The sequence below is a fragment of the Cheilinus undulatus genome, linkage group 20 (assembly GCF_018320785.1).
Source record: "Cheilinus undulatus linkage group 20, ASM1832078v1, whole genome shotgun sequence".
Taxonomy (NCBI): Eukaryota; Metazoa; Chordata; class Actinopteri; order Labriformes; family Labridae; genus Cheilinus; species Cheilinus undulatus.
Window position 1 is genome coordinate 20,109,438 of NC_054884.1, and position 19,338 is coordinate 20,128,775.

General features: G+C 40.0%; 1 protein-coding gene across 3 annotated transcripts in view; it reads right to left on the reverse strand.

The window, feature by feature from the left end:
• The window catches only part of svild (supervillin d), a 68,118-nt gene extending 50,416 nt beyond the window's left edge, over window positions 1–17,702 (reverse strand). For 2 of the 3 annotated variants that reach the window (XM_041815392.1, XM_041815390.1), the window contains exon 1: window positions 17,313–17,702. The gene's annotated coding sequence lies outside the window, so the exon portion shown is untranslated. Of the gene's footprint in view, window positions 1–10,877; window positions 10,908–17,312 lie in introns of all 3 variants that reach the window. The other variant, XM_041815391.1, reaches the window with a different exon arrangement.
• Window positions 17,703–19,338: the final 1,636 nt, after the last annotated feature.

A 19,338-nucleotide genomic window follows, 5' to 3' on the forward strand; every position in this document is an offset into this window, starting at 1 on the left:
GCTGTCAAAAAGGCTCATAATTTCAAGATGAGATGACTGTAATTGTTAAAACAATAAAAAACGTGCTGTCAAGTAAAAAAAAAAAAAAAAAAAAAAAATCTTGGTTTTGCTGGTGCTCTATGACAGGTACAGGAAATCAGGAGTTGCTGGTTGGTTAGCTTAGCTTATTTTAAGTTAAGCTATCATCTGAATTCTTATCCAGGCCCTTGCAACAGGGATTAGAAATCACCCACTCTTGTTTTGTCACTAAGCTCCAGCAGAGGTGAGCAGATTACATATGCTCTCTTTATATCACACTGTTGTCGGAGGGTATCCAGAAATTATCATGTCTGGGCATCAGTACTGGCATTGTTTAGGAAAAAATGTTATCCTAACATCTCTGAACCACATGGCTCTCTAACCCTGTGAATTGCCTTATGAAGGCAAAAATCATCCTGAGTTCAGATGTTGATTTCAGGACTGTGCACGCGCTTACATAATTCACCTAGGTCACTACCTATAAAAGGAGTGCTAAACAGCACACTAAAGCTCCAGTCCATGGAGACCCAGAACATCAAGCATGCTTTGTTTGGAAGCTGGTGTGTTGTTTTAAGCAACAAGGGGGACGGACAACACAAAAGTGTGAGTCATGTGTTAAAATTCATCAGTCCTATCAGTAAATACACAAGTTAAGGACCCAAACACTACATTGTGTCTCTACCTATTTATAGTTATAACAAACAATTGGAAAGGGCAGACACATGCAAGACTGAGTCACAGAATGATGGCTCCTAAGTCAGAGTTTATGTGCTAATATGGATTTGGAAGAGGAAAAAAAGGTTGTTTCAGATGGTTGTTGTTTAAAGTTATGGTGCACCAGATTAAAGTAAACAGGTGGAGATGACTGATATGAAGAGAGACAACTAAGCACACACGTGGCTTTTGTTTTTTCTGACAACAGTGCATCTGCCTGCTATGAATGCAGTCATACCTGTCTTACCTGCTAATTCATACATGAATATTATTTTCTGCTCCTCTAGGCCATGTAAACAAACACAGCCCTCTTTTTTGCAATCAGTGGACTGTTCTCTGACCTTGTGTTGCCCACTGGAGACTGTTACTGGCAATGAGAGGAAGATTCGTCTCAACACAGGACAAGTGTGTCACTTCCTCTCCCTGCCCCATATCCTCCTTCATAAAAGCTTGATTAAGCAGGAAATGGTACTCATAAGCCTGGAATAAGGCCAAAGCTTCTCTCTTGAGGGACAGGATGTGTAAGGGCATTCAGAAAACTCCGAATGGGTTCAACAGCCAGACATCCCCTTTGCACTCCAAACCGTATCAGATTTAGTGTTATCATGTCCTGGTAGAAGTCCTCCATAGAAGTCCCATCTTTAAATATTTACTTCTCTGCAAAGACCCTTAGTGTTAGAGACAGTTACTTTAGATTACATAACAGCTGCTGTTACCAAATGAGGAATGCAATATACCACAAATGCAGAAGTTACATGAGTCAGAAAAATAGTAACCGTTTTTAACCGTAATAACAATGAATACTGTAATGTTACCAGATGCACAACATGTGGATATTTTTTCTAGGTATTTTTACATCCATAATACAGACGAAAATTTCCATGTACCTTCTTAGAAAAATGTACCCCGATTAGAATTTGCATGTCATGATTGTATGGATGATTTGCAAATGAATCAATGCTGTTGAACTTGTTTAAGAACATCTTGTTTTGGGAGTTATTAGTGAAGATTTTTTCGTAAGTAGGATGATAAACTAGAAATAAGTATACTATATAATCCCCCCTTTTGATCAATTACTGGTGTTTTCAGTGGTGTTTTCCTTCTCTTTATTGTAACTAAATTCTCTTTCTGGACCTTGAGTCCCCTTATTTAAAGTTATGAATAGTAGATTGAATTGTCATGATGACAAGTTTGTTGCAAGTGTGTAGCCACTTCCTATCCAATACGGCCTGCCTGTTTACCAAGCTGTTTGCCTGATAAAAGTCTAGTATTAAAACTCTGCAAATATTTTTTTTTCCAGGTTAGACAGCGTAAGAGAGTATTCTTGAAATTTTTGTTGAACAAATTGCCCTCTATATGCACTTTTTCCATTACATATGATATCCTAACATAATGATTGCTGTGTGGTGTCTTACCTCAGTGAACATGACCTACTGTTACTACAGCATCTAAATGAAATGCTGTCCAGTCAATTTATCTCTGCTATTGTTACTCACAGCTGACTGATGTTATCCAAGTGGGTGCTGAAACAAGAAGCAGTCTTTTAAATGGAAGAAGGCAGAAGAACAGCATACATACAAAAGCTTTCACCTACCAATTCTAAGACAAAAGCCAGACAGAAAGCTTGAGACTAACACTGACCTGTAGCCCACCACTCCACACAGGAGGACAGAGCAGGAATGCAGGCTACACCCAACTCATAAACAGTAGATTTACATGGGAAAAAGATGTGGTTCACGGGTGAATAAAAACTCAGGAGCTTTGAATAAATGAGAAATCACCGAAGTAAAACTTGAGTTGGCAATGGTTTAACCTGGTCTCTTTATTGGCACATCTTTCGTTGAGCAGGCTCTTTCTAGGCTCTGTTTGTAATGTCCTGGTAGATGGCTGCGTTGACTGTAGACTTCAGAAAACACAGTGGACCAACACCAGCAGATGCCACGGCAGCCCAAATCATCACTGACTGTGGAAACTCCACACTGGACTTCAAGCAATTTGGATTCTGTGCGTCTCCACTCTTCCTCCAGACTCTGGGACCTTGAAGAGTGGAGAGGCACAGAATCCACATTTTAGAGCACTCCATGATTCCCTCTGCTGACAAGCTTTATGGAAATGCTGATTTCATTTTCCAGCAGGACTTGGCACCCGCCCACACTGCCAAAGGTACCAAAAGCTGGTTCAATGACCATGGTGTTACTGTGCTTGATTGGCCAACAAACTGGCCTGACCTGAACTCCATAGAGAATCTATGGGGTATTGTCAAGAGGAAGATGAGAGACACCAGACCCAACAATGCAGATGACCTGAAGGCCACTATCAAAGCAACCTGGGCTTCCATTACACCTGAGCAGTGCCACAGGCTGATCGCCTCCATGCCACGCCACATTGATGCAGTAATTCATGCAAAAGGAGGCCAAACCATGTATTGAGTGCAGAGAACTGAACATACTTTTCAGAAGCCTGACATTTCTGTTTAAATCATCCTTTTTATATTGATCTTATGTAATATTCTAATTTTTTGAGACACTGAATTTTGGGTTTTCTTATCTGTAAGCCATAATCATCAACATTTCAAGAAATAAAGGCTTGAAATATTTCACTCTATGTGTAACAAGTCTATATTATATATTAGGGGTGGGTAAAAATATTGATTAATCGATGCATCACAATACTTCCTCCCCAAATCAATATCGATTCAGCAAATCCTCTAAATCGATTCACCTCCTGGCCAGTGGGGGTCGCTGTGCATGTGAATCGTGTTTTTGAATGGACAAAGAACGCACTCGGCCAAACAACAACTGACCATAACCATGTTATGTGGGGTTTATCACAATTTCCAAGAGGACAGAAATATTAATTCAGTTTACATGCACTTTACTTTTTCAGTGTTTATACAGAACTGTCATGTTTTTTACTGTTGTACTCCTTATGCACAAATAAGTTATTATTGTTCAAATTTTTATTTTCAGATGTTTTATTGCTAAAAAATGTGAGGTGACCTACCACATATGTTCACATGGGAATGAAAATAGTTATAAAAAAATTGTCAACAGGTTATTTGTGTATTTCTACTTCTTGCTGAATCGATATTGAAGCATTTAAATCACCATCGAATTGAATCGATATTGAATCGAATCGCAACCTAAAGAATCGAAATCGAATTGAATCGTGAGGTTCTTAACAATATCCAGCCCTATAATATATGGGTTTCACTTTCAGAAAAGAGTGACAAAAAATATTGAACTTTTTCATGATATTCTAATTTTAGGAGATGTACCTGTATATCCTCGCCCACATAATTGGCTGGGACCCTCAAAAACCTAGAGAATGGACCCTCCCCAGCTGGATTTATTAACGATATGCATGTGTGTTTGATCAGTAGCAATAGTGACAAAATTTGACAATTTTTCCATTTTCAACCCATTTTCTACACTTTATGCCAATTTTTGCCACTTAAACCAATGTTTTGCCCTTTTCTCCCATTTATAAATTTCATTGCCTATTTTGCCATTTTTGACACAATGGTGCCACCTCTTTTTGCCACAATTTTTGCTGCTTTTCTCCTTTTTTGGCTCACTTTCAACCTTTCTTTTTGCCAATTTCCGACCTTTAATGCCAGATTTCTGCCACTTTAAACTTATTTTTGCAACTTCTTTTGCCAAGTGTAACAATTTTCCTTTTTTTTGCCCATTTTGCCATATAAGCAACCTTTTTTGCCATTTTCAACCCATTTTGCACCAATTTTTATTAGCCTTTTTGACATTTTTTGCCACTCTAACCCATCTTTGCCACTTCTTAACCATTTTTGCTTCTTTTCATTATTATTTCAATTATATATAATTATTTTTCCTTTACAGTTTTCTTTTTTTCTGTCTCTTCTGCCTTACTTTTAGCATCCTGACGTCCGTGCACATTGTGGCTTAGCTTTTAAGCCCATCAACATTCTTAACATTACAAAAAAGGTTATCTGGTTTCAAAAAGGGCTATATTGAACTACAGCATAAATAAAAGAAAAACAATTTTTTGTTGCTTTGAGAAGAGAGATTATCATTCAATGTTTCAATTTACTTATCAAAGCTTAACTTAACAATAAACTGTGGTTTTGCTGACCTCTGGGCCCCAGACACCCCCTCTATCCATCCTTATGGGCGGCCCTAGAAGCAAAATACACCTTTACAGAGAGAGCACAGAAACGCTATCTGTTCAGCACCAACACTTTATACCATGACAACTCTATGCCACCGTGAGCCTCCAGGAATCCACACGAAAGTAACCACAAGCATCACAACCAGGTTAAAGGCTTTGTGAATTCTCTCAGTTGTACCAAAAGAGAGAAAGCTGTTAAAGATGCAGCTAGCTCCTGACACACATTTCTTCCTGAAAGAAGAGGGTGGGGAGTGGAAACTCTGCTTCACTAAAAAAATGCAGGTGCCAAACATGGTTAGTGAGACAGCTGGCATATAAGAGACTTCCAGCAAATTTTAAAATAAATTTAGGTGAATACGGCCAATTTTGGTAACTATCATCAAGCAAAGTATTGTCTCCCTGCTTTGAGGTTTGGTCCTGTGATTGCTTAAGCTACCCTTTGTCTGTGCAAAGAAAGCCATAATTAAACCCTCATTCAAGGCTGAATTAGATCGATATCCTATAATTTCTGATCGATATGCATCAGTAAAGTGTGGAATCAAGACAGCTGCTGACAATCAAAACACCTGCAGGATTGAACAGCTGCATGTTTGAGTGCATGTCTGCATTATTGCAACTAGGCCATGAAATTGACCATTGAAAGCAGATAGGACTTAGTACAGGTCACCAGTCCCTAATCCAATAACTCCATGCTGTACATGAGGCTGCTAACTGATCCATCCAACCCAACACATGCATCAGAAAACATCCCAGGAAGGGGGCGTGTCACATTTTATTTAAAGCCACGTTAATACAACAATCAACCACATACTGAGTACCAAATGTGTTTCTCATTAAAAAGCAATCTCCCAGCTTTTATGGTGGTTTAAGCACCCTGCCTCCATCCAACCACTGGGAGAAGTTTTAATTGCGATTGTTGAGAGCACAACACTTAACCGTTTTCAAATGGGCTGCTGCTAATAGAGAGCTTCAAACACTGAATCTAACAGTCAAGGGGCATTTGTTTAACATGGCAAAAAAATCTTAAAACAACTCCTCCAAAAACAATAGGAACATGCATGAGAAAGAGATGGAGGGAAAAAGCAGAGGAAGGACTGGAGGAAGAAGAGGGCTGTGTAGGATCAAAAGAGCAGAAGAGGGGAGGGTACGACAAGAGAATGAGGAGAGCTGCAGAGGTCAAGAGAGCAGAGGGAAAGAGGAAAGAGATGGAAAGGGCTGAAGGAGAGAATGGGCTGTTTGTGGGGGTGGATGTGTTGGCTTTGTGGGGCATGTGTCTCCAGGGTGCCAAGGGGCCCCAGTCTGGTGGTACAGAGGGGGGCTGAAGGGAAGACAAGATCTGCAGAAGAGGAGGAGGATGGGGAGCAAAAAAAAACCTAATCCATCCCTCCCCTCTTTCTCACACAGACACAAACCCCCTTCAAATCCCTTTTACCAGAAGTCCCGCTGACGGCGGCCGGTCACCCGAGAGCCAGTTGACATAACAGCCCCCTGGGTGCTCATGCCTGAACTCTGCTCTGAGTAACTGACACTGTAAAAACTGTACAGACCTGCTCCAGGCGGGGCAGCTATTGTTACCAGGCAGAGAGAGTGTGCTGCTTAGTCTCCTAGAAATCTGCTACAAAGAAGGGAAACAGCATGTGTCATTCAGATTCCATAAGGCTACACACAGGAGGATCTGTGTGTTTTCCCCCTTTTTTTAACAGGCAAGCTCTTTGTGCCTTACTTCCTGCTTTCAAAGGAGTCATTAAATGTGACGTATGGGAAAGCAAACAATCAAATTCACACTGACACACAATGACAAGCAATCATGACAGAAACACTCTGACTCCTCCAAATAGAAAGCTGTAGACTAAAGCAGGAAGGGTGGGATTTATGGGGCTTTATCTAGAAGGTGGATCATATGCATGCACACACACTGTGCTGCACTGTATTCCTTTAATGGTGTTTATGTGGGCCAGAAACAAACACCCACACAGTTTTCACTGGACAGATGTACAGTAGTAGCTACAGTCAAAGCTCTTATCTTCACACCATCTCCTACCCTTGCTGCACCGTGGCCTTCCACTCCAGCATCACTTAAACTATGCTTACTTTGACAATTTAATGCGAGAAGTAAAAAAAAAATTAAACAGTCAAGCAGGGCATTCATTGGTACCTGTATCCAAGCGTTTTAAACTACATTCTACACGGCCAGTATTAGCTCATTTTTTCATGTGAACTTGGAAGCCATAAAAATTTCTTTTACCAGTTCCTGTTAACACTTGTGCACCAAAGTCCAATATTCCCTTAGGAAATGGTTAACATCACAGATTTCTCAGTGAAATTAAATATATATATTTCTGAATATTTATACCATTAATGATAAACCCATACATTTTGATCATAATAATTCCTTTCATCTCATTTTCCTCAACAGTAACTAAAGTCCGAGTTCTCTCTCTCTCTCTAATGTGATTTTCCGCCTGTCAACAGCTTCTCAACATGGACTTCATCCCCAGAGTAGTCGCCTGTACAATACACACAAGACTGAGCAGAGAAAGAGGGCGACATGAGGAGGCGGGAGGGAGCAGTCAGTGGGAGGAATGTCTCATCCGGAGAATCCTGCTCATGGGGTCTCTCTGTCTCTCTCTCTCTCCCTCTCTCTCTTTCTGGCGTCCGCAGTGCAGAGAAGAGCAGACACCATCTGGCCAGCTGGAATGCTACGGAGCAGGGGGTGGAGAGGGTTAAGGGGGTGTCCTGTCTTGCAGGGGGATGGGTTATGGCTAAGAGATGGAGAATTAACAGTAGTGGTATTAACCATTTAATGCCATTTAAACTACTGAGATTAAAAAAAAACCAGGAGGAAGAACTGCATGGTGAATAGGACTGACTTAGGCGGTTGATGCTGTTCTCCTTTCTTTGTATTATAAATGCAAATATAAAATGACTCAAATGCTGTGTAATAATAAATAAATCTGTTGCTTATTGGGCTAGCCAACAGTAGTAGTATTAAGCTATAAACTAATGCTTTAAAGTTTTGTTAAATTTACAAACGCCCTTTACTGACAAGAGTTGGGAATGAAAACTGATGCCTGTGTTAATGTCTGTGTGATAAAAAAAGAAGACAGCAGCTGCTTAGCTTTTTACAGTGATTCTCAGTGTCATCTCTAAATAAAAACAATATTATTTGCAATGCTATAAAAGCAGCAAATTTTGTGAGGTTACTTCAGAATGATTGCAGGGTGAATGTTGACTCTACAGCAGACATCGGGACTACCATAACAACACCGAGATATATGACAAGTCATAGCCATGCTTCCTCTTTTTACTACATACACCTGCATGATTTTTTTTTTAAATTAGGCTATTTTGACACAAGTTTATTTGTTGATGTGCATTATGAGGGACGGTGGCCTTGTAAATATTTTCCTCTACCACATGGGGGTCTAGTTTGGATACCACCGGCTTGCATAAGCTGGTGGTATCCACCACAGACTGTATAAGAAGTAATTAACAGCCTATGGTATCTTCCTCAACATAAAATGGGATTTATTTTATAAATATGCCTATAATTCTAGTGGGAATTGCAGGGTAACTCATGGTACTATACAATACATGGTCTACCATGAAATCAAAATAAAGTAATACTGTGATATTTGACAAGACAACCACATAATCATACATCACAATATCTGATTAACTGAAAACCTAACTGTAAAATGCCGCTAAAAGTATTAACTACAGAACTAGTTTATTTAGTCATTGAAATCTAGTGTCAGTTACACTTCTTATTGTGCTTTATATTGTAAAATCTGTCTGATATTATCCCTATTTGTTTCTTTTTATTAGTCTCACTGTTCTTTGATCAATCCATTTTTGTTCCAAATTTGCTTAATGCAAAGCTAAACAGCTGTAAGCTCGTACAATGGAGATGTATCAATACTGTCATTTAACCCCCGCAAAGAATGTCAACAAGTGAGGAGTTGCAGGATACTATTAACAACATGATATCTGTATTTGTAGATAATAGCTGAAAAAGCAAAATATTAGTATTGACTCATATAAAAAAATGAAAGCTACAGCTGATAAATAAGAAAACTACTACTGGATAGTCACTTGCAAGTAAATTCAAAGATTCTATGAGATGGACCTGGATTGTACATTTGTTAGCTTGAGGCTAGTACTTAAAGCTCAAGTACGTAACATTTGATGAGAACCGTGTAGAATCAATTCTACTCCCCTCCCTTCCTGTTCTTCTCCGTGTTTGAGCTCTGTAGCTCCGCCCCTCTTCTCAAATACCTTCTTGTGGATGAGCATGTCCGCTGAATTGAATACTGACGTGGCAAAGCTCTCATGGAGTGGTTTTGCTTCGCATTTCCACTGAAATCAATGACCGGCTTGCAGGCAAGAAAACACTTCATCTCAGCATAATCAAATTCTACATAGCACCGAACACTGCTGGTAACTCCGCCATTGTATCGACTTCTCACTGAGCTGAGAGGCAGAAGAGCACCTACTACAGCGACCAATAGAAACGCTCCCTCTGGCCTGAGCCGTGAATGGCTGCGAGTGCTAGCCTCCTCATTGGCTGGAGCATCGGCTCTTGCTGGTTTTCCTCAAGTGAGAGTGCAACGCGAGGAGGCGTGGTAGAACTGTGTTATTCTGTTAGATGGTTTGGGGCTGTTTTGTTTTTTGGGCATACGATACTAAAAATAAATCACTTACTGCAGCTTTAATTGAAATTGCCTTTAACAGGCTAACAGGCATTGATGGTGCACATTTTTAACTTGACAATTATAGGAAAATACATTGGGCTGACATATAGAGACAGACCACCAGGCTCACATTCAGGCCTACAGTCAATTTAGACTGATCAATTAACCTAATGAGCATGTTTTTAGTGGTGGGAGGAAGCCCGAGTTCCCAGAGAGAACCCATGCATGCACGAGGAGAGCATGCAAACTCCGCACAGAAAGGTCCTGGCCAGGAAGCGTACTAGGGACCTTCTTGCTATAAGGCAACAGCATTAACCCGTGTGCTGCCGGGCAGCTCAAAATGAAATGTAAGGAAATAAAATATGGTTGGTAATGTTGTGTGGTTGATGGTACAGCTGGCAGATGCATTGTTTTTTTTTGTCATAGGATTTTTTTTTTAAATTTTATCTTTGACAGATATTTATACTGTTTAAACCTCAAAATTGGGCAGTTTCCTCAATCCCAGGAAAGCTCAGGTTCATGGCAATGTAGCTTAAACACATTCAAAACCTGTAAAGAGTAAGTGAAACAAGCATGACATTGTTTTAGTACTCTAACATAAACTTTTCCTTTCATGATTAAATCAAACCAGCATTTTAATTTCTCTTTCAGTGTACATTAATATTTCTACTACGGTAAAGCAAAAGCTTTGACTAAATCTCTATAGGGTACAAATATCCATCTGTTTGTGCTTGTTTTTATTAATGGATGTTTAATGGCAACATCTGTCACTCACATGGATGCTCAGGCTAAGCTGACATGCAAGAAAGGCTTCCCTATAATCACTCCTTTTGAACTTTAATTCAAAACACTCTTACATTTTATTTTAGGAATTTATTTCGGGTTGAAGAGGGTGTCAGATGAAATCCAGCTCTGGAACTGAGTTTAAAAAAATCAAAATGTAGGATGGGAGAGGCGTAGTGCTCCCCCTGTGCATGGAAACTATTATGTGCACAAATCAAATAAAAGTCTAAAAGTACAACCATATGTTTATGTGCAATGCAAATAATACAGCGGTATGAGACGTCACTGAGGGGAGGTTCTTCTGAGCAAATACAGTTATACTCTTGGTGATGAAGCATGAAGTTGTCCCCTCTAACTGCTAGCTAGGTTTATAAATATGTCTTAGGGGAGATTAGCATGTGGGTTAACCATAGCACACTTCCCTGTGGATTTCCTATCATTTACATTGTTACATCACTTTTGCTTTATGTAAATATTTGTACTGCAGAACTCCCTGGCTTTACAGCCCACATCAGTACTTACTGTGAGCTGAGTGGAGAGGGTAGGTCTGACCTATGAAGAGAGGACAGATTGGGCTGAGGTGGGTGTATTTTACAATTGAATTATGTGAGCCAAATTTTTTACCACTATATCATGTTACATAATTATTCTAATCATTTAAAGTTCAGAACTAAAACTGTAAAAATAAAACTATTTAGCAGAATATATACTAAAAATATTAATGACATATTTTAATATTAATATCAAAATATTCCTCATTAAATCCCCTTCCCCTTGTGTAGGTCTTTACAGGAGGCTTATGTTAAACCTTTTGGAAAGCTAATAGGTAGGTGTTTTAATCAAAACCACTCAAAAGAGATTTTTCCTCCCCAAACTGTTTCCAGGAAATCATTTAAAGTCATCTAGGCATCAAACTGCCAATCCAAATTGAATGTAAATGTCAATCTTTGCTGCTGTAATCAGTCTACCTGCTCCACAAATGTCTTTATTTGGACACTTAAAGAGCCTTGTTAAATCCCAAATCACCCAATTAAATCTGAAGAACAATCCTAATTTAACAGCTTTTTATTAAACATTGCTTCAATTATCTCACATTTAGGCTTCACTTGGTAGGAGGTGCATTAATGCAGTGTACTTAAAAAAAATATCAAAGTTACACGTTCATTTTTCAGGGCTGGCAGAGCAGCAGCAGAACATCCTAGCCTGTTTTCCCCATGTACTCCAGAAGATTTCAGGACAGTCTGCCCCTGAAATTCACTTCTCTCTCTGTGTAGGAGGCATGACATTAACTCATTGAGTGCCAGCCCTTTTATAAAATGGGAAGTGCCTTGTGCCAGCGTTTTTGGCCATTTTGAGTCATCTTTCAATCCACAGAATATTTTGTATTATGATTCTGAAAACACCAAATAGCTCAAATGAAAGAAGAAACTCTCCATTTCATCATGGAAAAAAAACGCTTGTTTGTAGCTTGTTCCGTTCTTGATTTATCTGAAGTTGAATAGAGGCTACTTTCACCAAAAAGACCACTTTTTTTCTAGAAAGCTGAGAAAAATGCATTTTTGTGAAAGAGAGTCTGTCAAGCAGAACAGTGATTTGAATGTTATAATTTTGCCTTCAGTGACATAAAAGACATCTGAAAATTGTATTACAAATGTTATTTTATTGTAAAATAAATAAAAATGCTTCCAGTCACCGCTATGCCATTCACACTCTGGAGCTGGGCAGCCTCCACATGACCTCCCTATACACCCATGTCCTCTCCTGCATCCAGCAGGTGAGAGGCTGCCTTATTTCTCCGACGCACGGGGGGGAACCTTGCGGCATTCTTTAGCCTCTTTGCCGGCCGAAGCAGATCAATAAAAAGCACCGATCCCTGGATTCGCTGTCATTAAGTTCAGTGTCGGTTTCAGTGAGTAAGCGATTTCTCAGGCAAAAGTTTAAAGTTTCTTCCAGCACCTAAGTTAGAACTTTTAGCTTAGATTACCTCCGTAACAATGGCTCTGCTCTTTGACCCCAGGGTGTCCACCTCTGACGTTTGATCTACCCTCACTTCCAACTGCAGTGTTCCGACTACGTAACCCAGAAGCCCCAAAATTACTCACAGGGAGCGTGAGAGCGCCCCCTTGTGCCAGCTGCCGAAAAAACACTTTGACGTATATATACGCCAATGGCACTCAATGAGTTAAAAGTGCAACAGACATGGCGACAGAATGTGAAACTGTATGGACACTGTTTTGGATAGATTTGGAGTTTCAAAGAATATGTGGTAAAGAACATGCAGAAAAACAGTACAAAGATTTTACTTGTCATGTGAAACAAACATCCTTATCCCTTGCCTTACATTTGGGAAAACTTTCCATAAAAGTTAAAAGTTCCTGTTCAGTTCACCCATTTGCCTGTTTTTACTTCACTTGTAAATTTTACTGAGAAAAAGGCTTAAAAGTAAAGGTACAGCTAGTCACAAATGCAGAACATACTGAAAATTTTCAAAAAACTTAAGAGTTTTATGTGAGAACACAACTGCACTTAGCAGAAGGTTTGTCCAATCACCCTCTGGGATTTTTTTTTTTCCAAAGGTTCTGCCCTTCCCTCATACAGATGGGCAGTTGCCCAAATGGATGTGAGGCATATCCAGTGCAAAGAATATAAAATAGGGGTCGAATGATTTTGTTTTCTTCTGAGCCAACATGGATAATTAGTGGTTCACGATAACAGATATATTTGGAAACGACATGCATTTGTTATGATTTTTAATGTGCTGAATGTGGCAAAAGCAAAAATATTATTATTCTGCATTTTTCTGCACTGTATTCACTTTGGATCGTTACGCATCCACAACAACCTGTCTCGCCGAGATCAGCTGTTCCAGCTTAACCACTGAACGTAAGCAACACATTTCAAATTGTAACTTGTGTTGTGCATGAAATGTATGGCCAAGATCGGGCACTTGTTAGAGGAAGAGCAGAGGAGCCATGCACAGGAAGAGAGCAGCAGTGTGCACATGCACATTTGGACACTACAGTTTAAATAATGTAAAATAAAGCCATTTTTACAAATATGCTGAAATCAACTGAAAGTGAAGCACTATTTATAACCTAGATGTGTCAAAACTTTGCAAACAATGTCCTTCAAAGCCTTTATTAATTTTTCAATCAGTAAATGGAGCAGAAAAAGTCGCACAGACTGTAACAAAATCACATTCACCACCCTAAATTATAGGGGTGGGAGAAAAAAATCGATACAGCATGGTATCGCAATATTTAGTCTGGTGAGATATTGTGTTGTCTTGTCCACCAAGTATCGATTTTTTTCAAAGTAATTGCTAATATGAACTGAACTCAATGATAATGGCAAAATAAAATCAATTATTTGGACAATTGTTTTTCCAGTGAGGTCAGCAGAGGTGACAGTCATAGAGCAGGAGAAAGTTAGTACAACAAACATGGCAGCACCAGGGGAAGGACATTAGGAATGCAAGCAGGGCATGAATGAGATGGACATGACACGTGAGGTTTGCAAGACGTGCAACATGAAAATAAAATACTGTTAAAATATGCCAAACATGAAGGCAAGACTAAAGCCCTTTTCACACCGCTGCGCACTAACTACCCTGAAAATCGCCTCCCTGCCAGAGGAGTCCCCCGAAATGCCGAGCGTTTTTTAAAGCGGCTGCTGCCACCACGGTACGAGGCAGCAATGACATAGAGGTGCTTTGGTGAACGTCACAGCAGAGCCCACCCACAAGTCCATCACAGCCCCACCCCAAAAAACATGTAGAGTACCTCACAATCTCTGTATATTAACATGTATAACGTACTATAAAACGAAGGGAAAAATACAGTTCCGTCATCAAAATAATTCCCTCTAGAAAATACATTTCAATAGTTGGTTCCACAATTTTTCTTCTGGTTGTCTTTGTACGATGGTAGAGCCGTGTTGTAGAGCTCAGGATATTCAGGATACACAAACATTATGAGCTCCTCCATTGTTTGCTTGGACCCACAAAGCCTGTTATTTCTGGGTTCTCATCCTCCTTTGAAGTGATTGGCTGCTGCCAGGTGGATGCCGCCAGAAAGTTCAACATGGTGAACTCCGAGCAGCAGGGCAAAATCTGTGCGCGTTCATGTGGGCGGCAACCGCTTCTGGGTCCTACCGCCGTGGTTAAAACCACTTCCCGTGTGCCGCCTGTCCCTCATTAAAAGGACTGGAGGTGGCCAGTTGCCGCGGGGCGGTGTGAAAAGGGCTTAATGCTAAATTTGCCAAACAGTTGAAAAAAAATGGTATATCGCAATATATAGTATTGCAATACTTACTGTATTGCAAAATGTTTAAAATCGTAATAATATCGAGTCATGACCCAAGTATTGTGATAATATCATATCGTGGGGCCACTGGTGATTCCCACCCCTACTAAATTACAGAGATGCCGATTCACACAGGATTAGAATGAACTGTGGACCTCTGTGTGTGCTGAAATATGGTAGGTAATTTGCCCTGGAATTTTTACACCTCAAATTACAGACACAGGATTAAAAACACAGCCCTCCTGTGAGATTATTACAAATTACCAGCGGTCCCTAAGTATTACTCATCCCATGCAAATAGGGCATTAGTCTCCATTCTCTAGATAAAAATAGTGCAAAATTGCACTATTCTCATGAGATGCTAACAGTTCTACAAGTTCATTGTTATTTTCATTTGAGTTAAAGAGTGTTGTGGCACCATGGAGAGGAGGAGGAAGAAAGCCCTAAGCAACAAACTGTACTTGACAATATACTTTTATATTTTCACAACATTTTAAACTGGTATATAACATAAATTGCCAATATGTGTGGCTAATATATTGGTTTTTAATACTGGCAGAAACTTTCCATCTGCTATGACATTTAATTTCAAGCTTATTTCTGGTAATACCAATAACATGCGAATAATATCAAGCATCCCTAGTTCATGTGAAACATCTGAATGGGATTGTGGAATAAAAAAACGCTAATTACTTTAACCAACTAGTAGTTCTGATGCTGACTGATGAAGGATTCATGGTTTAGTTGGCTAATCAAGCAAATCCCTAATTTTAAGAGTAATTTAAAGCTTTTTTCTCTTCCTCAAAAACTGCTCCTAAGAGTAAACTTAATCTTGAGACCATGCCAAGGGGAAGTTTTTATCCATTAGTCATGCCAACTTGCTCTGAAGAACAAAGAGGCTAACATGGTGATGTTTAAGTGTCGATCAAGACAAGTCTCTGCAGCAGGATACCCTCATTTCCAGTGAACTTCTCTTCTATTCTGTGTTGAGTAACAAGATCCCAACAGGGGCAACGTGATGGCACAAGGCGTTCAGGTAAATGATAACACTTAACGCTCACTTCTGTTCCACAACAATGGAGCGTCTGTCTCTTTGTTTGGGGTCTTTACATGGTCCAAAGAAGGGGCAGGTAAAGAGCAGCAGAATTATGTGGGTGGAAGAATGAAAAAAAAAAAAAAAAAAACAGCCACTCCCTGCTTGGACTCGCTCTGCTTCAGCTGCTCTGCACAAGCTGGGTATGGATCATTGGTGCCTGTGTTTTACCTTTGTGCTATTAAACAACAGTAACAGAAAGTAGCATGCTCTGTCATTAATGAGTCTAAACATGTGCTGTCCTGCTCAGAGCCTTGGAGAATGTCTTATCAAGGAGTCTATCAGCTCTTTTCCTGACTTGCACAACAGCAGCTGGCTGGGGAAATTCTGTGGAAAACCTGCTGTGACACAGCTCATGGAGTCAGTGGGAAAATTACAGCCTGGCAAACCTCAAACATCATAGCCCTTGGATATAAAACTTCAATGAGTTTTATTATATTCACAAAAAATAGTATCAGCGGGAAAAGTATGAAGGAGAAGGAGTAAGAGAAATCTTTCAGGGACAGAGTTTCCCCACTTTTTCTCACTACTTTTGGATAAAGAGTAAAACTGCACATTCTCACTAAAATCATATTATTTGGCATAAAAACCAGAACTGACACATGCAAGGGAGCAAGCCAGGATGAGTTAAAATTATAGGAGCATGACTGCTCAGGGGGGGAAAAAAGAGTAAACAAAGGCAACACCTTTCAAAGAGTGCAGTCACCATTTTCAAAGGAAATCAAACAGGCCTCTTCAATCTCCAATGTACACATAACCCAAGTACTTTGCAAGCATTTGCATAGCTGTGGCAGTGTGACACAGGCAAACAAGACTTTGATTCTACACTACTTACATAATCCAGTCTGTAGTGGCATAATTTCAATCATTAAAGTGGGAAAATATGTTTCACGAGGCCATTTCAGCCTTCTCTTATCGCTCTGTTTTCCCAGGTGGTTTTGGAGTATAACAACTCCAAATGCTCTTGCCTCTCTGTCACTGTTTGCAGAGGGGCTGGAGAGCTGTCTTAGGGCTCAATCTTGCTTGTGGAAAGAGGGCAGACAAGCTTGACTCAACTGGTTTCTGTTGAGTATATGCTGGTGAAAAGTAGGACAGCGGGGGAAAGGATAAAACCAGCAGGCTTAGGGGATCTGCCACTTGATATGCCACACAGGAGCTACTGTAGCTCTAAAAATTACACACATAAATGAAATAGCTGCTGTGCAGCATTAAGTTGAGGGTGAATTTGTGCAAACGTACAAGCCTTCACAAACAGTACAAACAGTGTAAGGCTAAACAGCAGGAGGGCTGAGTCTACTGTCAACGTGAGAACTGGGTTAATGAATAAGGAAGGAAACTAAACTGACTAATGCGATGACAGCTGATGAGTGTGTGTTTCGACACAACACTATGCAATTTATCTAGATACCTGACTTTAAAATTAAAATGCCCCTAAATGCACATGAGAGCGCGAAAGTTAGCTAACAGTTTACCTGGGTAATAGCATAAAAATATGCACGGCAACAGCATAGGTATTAAAACGTTACAACATAAATAGTGCATTCTAAGAGCGGAACTTACCAGCAACTCTTTATGGAGGTCTGAACAGACGTCTGGAAACACAAAATCCACGGAAGTACGTTTACTACAGCTGTTCAAACAAAACACACGAAAAAAAACGCAGAGGTTTAAACAGTTAGGTAGCATACGTGATGTTTTGTAAAGTTCCTGCTAACATTAACCGCAGCACGTCAGCGACTAACGTTCAGCCGGCACGAGCGCGTCCTCGAGGACAATGAAAAAGAAAAAGACGACAGAGAAGTGACACCTTGTCCTTTCGGAATAAAAGTACGGCTCTCTTTTCTCACGCTCCACTGAAACTGATACAACAACACGACACGACTCTCTCCTGCCCGCGAAGCAGTGCTGAGCCAGCGGCAGTCACAGAGAGCTGCTGCTGGCAGACCCAGGTCCAACAACTTCAAACTTAAAATGCCTTCTCGCTTCTGATTGGTCGAAACTCAGCGGGATGCTGCGTTCACGTGCTCTCTGTGAATGTCTACGTTTTTGATTGTGGCGCTTTCAGGAGGAGTGGTAGACATGGAAAGGGACCAATTACACTACGAATTTTTTAATATATATATATAACTGCTCATTAAAATGTCTAAAATTACAGTTTCCCTTACATCTTGATAGGATACTTTGTTAGTCTGGTAACGTAGCCGTCTTTGGACTTTTCTAGATTTAACTGAAGATATCTGTTTAAGACTACATGGGCTCCACTCCGCCATCCTAATCTTTTTCATTTTTTCTTAAACAATGCCCTATTTGATTTCTTTGAATATATATACACAGTAATGTGAAGAACTTTTAGGATTATTTTAGCCAAAAACTGAGGCTGAAGTAAGGCATGTGATGGCAAGTAAGCCTGCCAGAGGGTATCATCAGGCATCAAGAGGATTGACACATCTAAAGCTGTGCTCTGGATGTCCTTGCATTTTACCAGGGGGTGGGAAAATAATATGTAGAGGAAAAAACAATGACCCACACCCTTAGGGCGGAGTAAGGGGTGGGTATGGCGGGTAAGCACGGCTAAGGTTACAGCACAGGTGGGTCGTAGGGTTGCAACAAGCTCCTGGTTGTGCTGTGGATGTCCTAAGGGCTTGAAAAACACCAGCAGTCTCTGGGTGTATCACCACCAGGTGTGGAAAGACCAGGACAAAAGAGATGCCTGATCTTGACCTTGACTGCCAAGAGACAATTGTGCCACTTTTCATCTATTGTTGCCTATTCTTAAGGCTTTTTTTTTTTGTTGCCATTTTTTATTTTTATTTTTTGCCTCCTTTTACCCGTTTAAGACACTTTTACCTGCCAATTTTGCCTCTTAAAGCCTTTTCACATTTTTTGCCACTTTTTGACCCATTTTGCCAACTTTATGGACCTACTTTGGCCCTTCAACCCACTTTGACACTTTTTCCACTCATTTTTGACACTTGCAACCAATTTTGTACCCTTTTAGACACAATTTAACAACTTTCAGCCTTGTTTCACCAATTTTCCTGTCATTTCCTGTGCCTATTTTAACCCATTTTGACAGCATTTGGCCACTTGTTAACCCCTTTCACAACTTTTCATGTCAATTATGGTCTCTTTTAACCCATTTTTGATGCTTTCAACTAATTTTTGGAACCGATTTTCACTCCTTCCACCACTTTTTTCTGCCCAATGTTGTCTCTTTAAACCAGCGGTGTCCAGACTTTTTCCATTGAGGGCCAGATACAGAAATATATAAGGATGGTGGGGCCACTTTTATAGATCTCATTTTGATATTAAAATTAGCTAAACCAATCTAGTGTTGGTTAAGATATGCTCAGTGATTGGGTGTACATAAATGGCTAGTTGATGGCTGACAAGGCAAAAGGCCAATCATTTTAAGGAATCTGGGAAGGCCAATCAGATTTAGGGGGGCCCTGGTCAGCTCTGGCTATTACTGGCTATTTGCTGCTGTAACCCATTACAACATTATAAATTAAGATATCTTTGTTATTTTGGTTACCAATATGTTACTATTTATTGTGTGGTCTCAATTTCGTCCTGAAAAACAGCT